At 55.9% G+C, this 7,500-nt stretch overlaps 3 non-coding genes across 3 annotated transcripts in view; all 3 read left to right on the top strand.

The window, feature by feature from the left end:
- The first annotated feature begins 3,406 nt into the window (after window positions 1–3,406).
- Window positions 3,407–5,315, top strand: LOC126227744 (small subunit ribosomal RNA). The gene has a single exon (XR_007544001.1). It is a non-coding gene; the product is annotated as a small subunit ribosomal RNA (ribosomal RNA).
- Window positions 5,316–5,668: 353 nt separating this feature from the next.
- Window positions 5,669–5,823, top strand: LOC126227742 (5.8S ribosomal RNA). Its single transcript, XR_007543999.1, has one exon. It is a non-coding gene; the product is annotated as a 5.8S ribosomal RNA (ribosomal RNA).
- Window positions 5,824–6,011: 188 nt separating this feature from the next.
- Window positions 6,012–7,500, top strand: part of LOC126227738 (large subunit ribosomal RNA) — a 4,222-nt gene continuing 2,733 nt past the window's right edge. The window contains exon 1 of the ribosomal RNA XR_007543996.1: window positions 6,012–7,500. This exon is cut by the window's right edge and continues 2,733 nt beyond it. This is a non-coding gene — a ribosomal RNA (large subunit ribosomal RNA).

Genomic DNA, 7,500 nt, shown 5'->3' with positions numbered 1-7,500 from the left:
TGCGAAATTCCCGCTGTCCCCACACATGCTCTAAGTCTGTGCGCGATTGCGTTGCTCACAGTACGGATTCCGATGCCGAGCGATCAGCTAGAAAGCGCCCCAACCATGTCGATCCCCATGGGCGTTGCACTCGCAGTCGCAAAGACTCTGGGCAATGGCTAAAAGCGCTCCGCAATATATTACTCAGACGGGTAATGACGGTCCGAGCGCTCAGTGTCAGGAGAGCTTTCCTGAGCCCTGACCCACAGGCAGGGTGTAGCGTATCCCACCCGCAGACATGTGACGTTGTCACACGACCAGTTGTCACTAATCGACTGATTGCCGATAATCGTATGCCATACACCGGGGAAAGCTGCCGCAAGGGGTAGCTACGTAGTGCAGTCGCACCTCTACTACTGTACAGAGATAGAACACCGCGTGACCGCAACCAGATTAAACTGATACATGGCGCTGATTACTAATAGATGCAGAGCCATCGGAATATAGATGGCATACGACATACAACAGTCCCTATACATGCTGACAGTCTGTGCACACATGCGAACTACACGTCACCCAGACACTCTATCACACACTACTCTCTGGCTGTAACAGACACAGACAAGATATCTAAGCACCAGCATGGAACAACATCCAGTGCATCCTCTCCGCCACATTACACCATTCACACTATGATAACAAAACCAGGAGGTCCACCCCAAAAACAGAATATCTCACTCTTCCAACAACCATCATTACTCAGATAAGCCACAAACACCCACACATGTCCTAGACAGGGGTGCAACCAACACCACCACACTGCCTTGTCTCACAGCATATAAGCAATGGCAGGAATGAAAGACACAGGCCTGCCACTCCCTTGCCACACCCACGCAACCGGCGCACCACCTCCCCTGAGAGAAAGATGCATCCTGACGTGACACATCTCAGGGTGCCTCAGGCGTCCACTTACCATCATCACTATGAACGAACCTCGTCCCCTCCCCCCTCATACACCATCCCTTAACCTAACCTATGTTGCACCTTAACCTAACCTATGTTGCACCTTAACCTAACCTATGTTGCACCTTAACCTAACCTATGTTGCACCTTAACCTAACCTATGTTGCACCTTAACCTAACCTATGTTGCACCTTAACCTAACCTATGTTGCGCCTTAACCTAACCTATGTTGCGCCTTAACCTAACCTATGTTGCGCCTTAACCTAACCTATGTTGCGCCTTAACCTAACCTATGTTGCGCCTTAACCTAACCTATGTTGCGCCTTAACCTAACCTATGTTGCGCCTTAACCTAACCTATGTTGCGCCTTAACCTAACCTATGTTGCGCCTTAACCTAACCTATGTTGCGCCTTAACCTAACCTATGTTGCGCCTTAACCTAACCTATGTTGCGCCTTAACCTAACCTATGTTGCGCCTTAACCTAACCTAAGTTGGGGCTTAACCTAACCTAAGTTGGGGCTTAACCTAACCTAAGTTGGGGCTTAACCTAACCTAAGTTGGGGCTTAACCTAACCTAAGTTGGGGCTTAACCTAACCTAAGTTGGGGCTTAACCTAACCTAAGTTGGGGCTTAACCTAACCTAAGTTGGGGCTTAACCTAACCTAAGTTGGGGCTTAACCTAACCTAAGTTGGGCCCTAACCTAACCTAAGTTGGGCCCTAACCTAACCTAAGTTGGGCCCTAACCTAACCTAAGTTGGGCCCTAACCTAACCTAAGTTGGGCCCTAACCTAACCTAAGTTGGGCCCTAACCTAACCTAAGTTGGGCCCTAACCTAACCTAAGTTGGGCCCTAACCTAACCTAAGTTGGGCCCTAACCTAACCTAAGTTGGGCCCTAACCTAACCTAAGTTGGGCCCTAACCTAACCTAAGTTGGGCCCTAACCTAACCTAAGTTGGGCCCTAACCTAACCTAAGTTGGGCCCTAACCTAACCTAAGTTGGGCCCTAACCTAACCTAAGTTGGGCCCTAACCTAACCCACGTTGCGCCCTAACCTAACCCACGTAATTGTTTGTTATATGAATCTAGAAATTCGTGTAGCGTTGCCTAATCGCAACCCTCTCAACATAGTTCGCTGCGCGCACACTCTGGTGTCCTGCGTATTGAATCATGTTACGGTGCCTACCCTCACAACATCTAGCGAGTGTTGCGTACGTTCCACATGGTCCCGCTATCCACTGTAATGTGTACTGCTATAAGACGTATATCGCCCCCCCCCCCCCCCCCCCTCCCCTGTCGCCTCTAGTTCGTCAGTCAGGAGTTTGCGTGTTCAATGAGCTTCGCAGCTGTGCAATGGCATCGGCATACGTACGCGGGCCACCTTCCACGTGTTCTCTCGTGCATACGTCGCAGCATGTATGTGGACTGATGTGGCGTGTCGTGACTCATAACATCCAGGCATGCAAGACCCATTGAATTCGCAAATGTAGATGGACGTCTACGTTTGCTGCCCAAGTTACGCAAATGAACTGGAAATCCGTTGTTGCGCGGTTGTTCGCGCTGGAGGTGAATCGTTGATATCGACGATCGGTACAGGTATTAACCGGTTGCTTCAGCGACACCCGTCATACCCACGAACGTGAGTGGGCATGTGGGTATGAAGCGATACGCGGCGGTGGCTGGGTGGGACCGTCCCCGGCCGGTGAGGGGGGGGCGCCCGGCGTGCTGGCCGCGCGCTGCGTGGGCGCACGCGCGGCAGCCGGCTGGTGGGGGCGCCCAGTGGCAGGCGCGCCGGCTGACGGACGCGGCAGGCGGCGCATCTGCGTGCCGGCGCACCCAGCGCGCGGCGCCGTGCGGCCAAAGTGGGTCCTCCCGGGCCCGGTGCGAAGCGCGGTGGACATCTGCAGTGTGCTGGTCCGATTGAGGACTGTGTGCGTTGAGGATGCGCCGCCGCCCGGCACTCGGCGCCGCGACGCCGTCTGCTGCTCGGTCGCCCCCGCGGTTCTCGCAGGTGGTTTGTATCGCAGCTGTGCGGATGTGTTGGCGCGTGCGCTGTGCTGGGAGAGTTCGCTTTGGCACCCAAGTGGGGCTCTGCCCCTCTGTGGCGCTGGCGTTGGAGCTGCCCGGTCACTGTTTGTGGCCGCGTGTTGTCTCCCGCCGGCAACACCACGACAGCACGCTCCCGGGCCTCTGTCGGCAGCGGCAAGCTCAGTTGGGAGCACGGGTGGTCGCACTGAAAGCGTCTACTCGCCTATCTCCGGGCGATTGCGCCTCTCTCGAACCCGACCAAGTACTTAGGACGGCGCTGCGCGCCGCCGGGACCTGAGAGGGTTTCGAGGTGTATCGTGCAGGGGAGCCCAGCCTCCTCCTGTTTGCAGAATAATTGAGCGGACGCTTGCGTGTTCGCGCGGGCCTCCGGGACACACTCCCGGGCGGCCGGCTGCTCAGCTCTAGTTGACGCAGCTCCCTGGTTGATCCTGCCAGTAGTCATATGCTTGTCTCAAAGATTAAGCCATGCATGTCTCAGTACAAGCCGCATTAAGGTGAAACCGCGAATGGCTCATTAAATCAGTTATGGTTCCTTAGATCGTACCCACGTTACTTGGATAACTGTGGTAATTCTAGAGCTAATACATGCAAACAGAGTCCCGACCAGAGATGGAAGGGACGCTTTTATTAGATCAAAACCAATCGGTCGGCTCGTCCGGTCCGTTTGCCTTGGTGACTCTGAATAACTTTGGGCTGATCGCACGGTCTTCGTACCGGCGACGCATCTTTCAAATGTCTGCCTTATCAACTGTCGATGGTAGGTTCTGCGCCTACCATGGTTGTAACGGGTAACGGGGAATCAGGGTTCGATTCCGGAGAGGGAGCCTGAGAAACGGCTACCACATCCAAGGAAGGCAGCAGGCGCGCAAATTACCCACTCCCGGCACGGGGAGGTAGTGACGAAAAATAACGATACGGGACTCATCCGAGGCCCCGTAATCGGAATGAGTACACTTTAAATCCTTTAACGAGTATCTATTGGAGGGCAAGTCTGGTGCCAGCAGCCGCGGTAATTCCAGCTCCAATAGCGTATATTAAAGTTGTTGCGGTTAAAAAGCTCGTAGTTGGATTTGTGTCCCACGCTGTTGGTTCACCGCCCGTCGGTGTTTAACTGGCATGTATCGTGGGACGTCCTGCCGGTGGGGCGAGCCGAAGGCGTGCGACCGCCTCGTGCGTGCTCGTGCGTCCCGAGGCGGACCCCGTTGAAATCCTACCAGGGTGCTCTTTATTGAGTGTCTCGGTGGGCCGGCACGTTTACTTTGAACAAATTAGAGTGCTTAAAGCAGGCAAGCCCGCCTGAATACTGTGTGCATGGAATAATGGAATAGGACCTCGGTTCTATTTTGTTGGTTTTCGGAACCCGAGGTAATGATTAATAGGGACAGGCGGGGGCATTCGTATTGCGACGTTAGAGGTGAAATTCTTGGATCGTCGCAAGACGAACAGAAGCGAAAGCATTTGCCAAGTATGTTTTCATTAATCAAGAACGAAAGTTAGAGGTTCGAAGGCGATCAGATACCGCCCTAGTTCTAACCATAAACGATGCCAGCCAGCGATCCGCCGCAGTTCCTCCGATGACTCGGCGGGCAGCCTCCGGGAAACCAAAGCTTTTGGGTTCCGGGGGAAGTATGGTTGCAAAGCTGAAACTTAAAGGAATTGACGGAAGGGCACCACCAGGAGTGGAGCCTGCGGCTTAATTTGACTCAACACGGGAAACCTCACCAGGCCCGGACACCGGAAGGATTGACAGATTGATAGCTCTTTCTTGATTCGGTGGGTGGTGGTGCATGGCCGTTCTTAGTTGGTGGAGCGATTTGTCTGGTTAATTCCGATAACGAACGAGACTCTAGCCTGCTAACTAGTCGCGTGACATCCTTCGTGCTGTCAGCGATTACTTTTCTTCTTAGAGGGACAGGCGGCTTCTAGCCGCACGAGATTGAGCAATAACAGGTCTGTGATGCCCTTAGATGTTCTGGGCCGCACGCGCGCTACACTGAAGGAATCAGCGTGTCTTCCTAGGCCGAAAGGTCGGGGTAACCCGCTGAACCTCCTTCGTGCTAGGGATTGGGGCTTGCAATTGTTCCCCATGAACGAGGAATTCCCAGTAAGCGCGAGTCATAAGCTCGCGTTGATTACGTCCCTGCCCTTTGTACACACCGCCCGTCGCTACTACCGATTGAATGATTTAGTGAGGTCTTCGGACTGGTACGCGGCATCGACTCTGTCGTTGCCGATGCTACCGGAAAGATGACCAAACTTGATCATTTAGAGGAAGTAAAAGTCGTAACAAGGTTTCCGTAGGTGAACCTGCGGAAGGATCATTACCGACTAGACTGCATGTCTTTCGATGTGCGTGTCGTGTCGTGCAACACGCTACCTGTACGGCTCGCAGTAGCTGTGCGCCGCGTGCGGGACCACGCGTGCTTCTCAAAACTAACGGACAAATGTTGTGTGGTACGAGCGCTGAAGCTCTGGAGCGGCTGGCCTGCGGCACCTGGCGCCTCGCGCCGGTTTTGAATGACGTTCGCCCGAGTGCCTGTCCGCTCCGGAGTGGAGCCGTACGACGCCCATCGGCCGTGAGGCCGTTGGACACAAAACACTGGAACAGGGGCCGTCGAACGCCTCAGTCCCGCCTATGCAACTGTTTTGAAAGAGACAGTGGAAACTGTAAAAAGATCACCCAGGACGGTGGATCACTCGGCTCGTGGGTCGATGAAGAACGCAGCAAATTGCGCGTCGACATGTGAACTGCAGGACACATGAACATCGACGTTTCGAACGCACATTGCGGTCCATGGATTCCGTTCCCGGGCCACGTCTGGCTGAGGGTCGGCTACGTAAACTGAAGCGCGCGGCGTTTGTCCCGCTTCGGAGACGTGGGTGTGTCGTGCCGGCCTGTGGGGCCGGCCACGTCCCCTCAAACGAGCGATGCGCGCCCGTCGCCTGGCGGTTCGCATACCGGTACTGTCTCGGTAGCGTGCACAGCCGGCTGGCGGTGTGGCGTGCGACACCTCGTACAACGACCTCAGAGCAGGCGAGACTACCCGCTGAATTTAAGCATATTACTAAGCGGAGGAAAAGAAACTAACAAGGATTCCCCCAGTAGCGGCGAGCGAACAGGGAAGAGTCCAGCACCGAACCCCGCAGGCTGCCGCCTGTCGTGGCATGTGGTGTTTGGGAGGGTCCACTACCCCGACGCCTCGCGCCGAGCCCAAGTCCAACTTGAATGAGGCCACGGCCCGTAGAGGGTGCCAGGCCCGTAGCGGCCGGTGCGAGCGTCGGCGGGACCTCTCCTTCGAGTCGGGTTGCTTGAGAGTGCAGCTCCAAGTGGGTGGTAAACTCCATCTGAGACTAAATATGACCACGAGACCGATAGCGAACAAGTACCGTGAGGGAAAGTTGAAAAGAACTTTGAAGAGAGAGTTCAAAAGTACGTGAAACCGTTCTGGGGTAAACGTGAGAAGTCCGAAAGGTCGAACGGGTGAGATTCACGCCCATCCGGCCACTGGCCTCCGCCCTCGGCAGATGGGGCCGGCCGCCCGCGCGGAGCAATCCGCGGCGGGGTCGTGTCCGGTTGCCTTTCCACTCGCCGCGGGGTGGGGCCGTTCCGGTGTGCGGTGGGCCGCACTTCTCCCCTAGTAGGACGTCGCGACCCGCTGGGTGCCGGCCTACGGCCCGGGTGCGCAGCCTGTCCTTCCGCGGGCCTCGGTTCGCGTCTGTTGGGCAGAGCCCCGGTGTCCTGGCTGGCTGCTCGGCGGTATATCTGGAGGAGTCGATTCGCCCCTTTGGGCGCTCGGGCTCCCGGCAAGCGCGCGCGGTTCTTCCCGGATGACGGACCTACCTGGCCCGGCCCCGGACCCGCGCCGCTGTTGGCTCGGGATGCTCTCGGGCGGAATAATCGCTCCCGTCAGCGGCGCTTCAGCTTTGGACAATTTCACGACCCGTCTTGAAACACGGACCAAGGAGTCTAACATGTGCGCGAGTCATTGGGCTGTACGAAACCTAAAGGCGTAATGAAAGTGAAGGTCTCGCCTTGCGCGGGCCGAGGGAGGATGGGGCTTCCCCGCCCTTCACGGGGCGGCGGCCTCCGCACTCCCGGGGCGTCTCGTCCTCATTGCGAGGTGAGGCGCACCTAGAGCGTACACGTTGGGACCCGAAAGATGGTGAACTATGCCTGGCCAGGACGAAGTCAGGGGAAACCCTGATGGAGGTCCGTAGCGATTCTGACGTGCAAATCGATCGTCGGAGCTGGGTATAGGGGCGAAAGACTAATCGAACCATCTAGTAGCTGGTTCCCTCCGAAGTTTCCCTCAGGATAGCTGGTGCTCGTACGAGTCTCATCCGGTAAAGCGAATGATTAGAGGCCTTGGGGCCGAAACGACCTCAACCTATTCTCAAACTTTAAATGGGTGAGATCTCCGGCTTGCTTGATATGCTGAAGCCGCGAGCAAACGACTCGGATCGGAGTGCCAAGTGGGCCACTTTTGGTAAGCAGAACTGGCGCTGTGG

This window comes from Schistocerca nitens, unplaced genomic scaffold (assembly GCF_023898315.1).
Source record: "Schistocerca nitens isolate TAMUIC-IGC-003100 unplaced genomic scaffold, iqSchNite1.1 HiC_scaffold_336, whole genome shotgun sequence".
Classification (NCBI taxonomy): domain Eukaryota; kingdom Metazoa; phylum Arthropoda; class Insecta; order Orthoptera; family Acrididae; genus Schistocerca; species Schistocerca nitens.
Note: the sequence above shows the minus strand (reverse complement) of the source record. Positions and strands in the feature narration are given on the sequence as shown.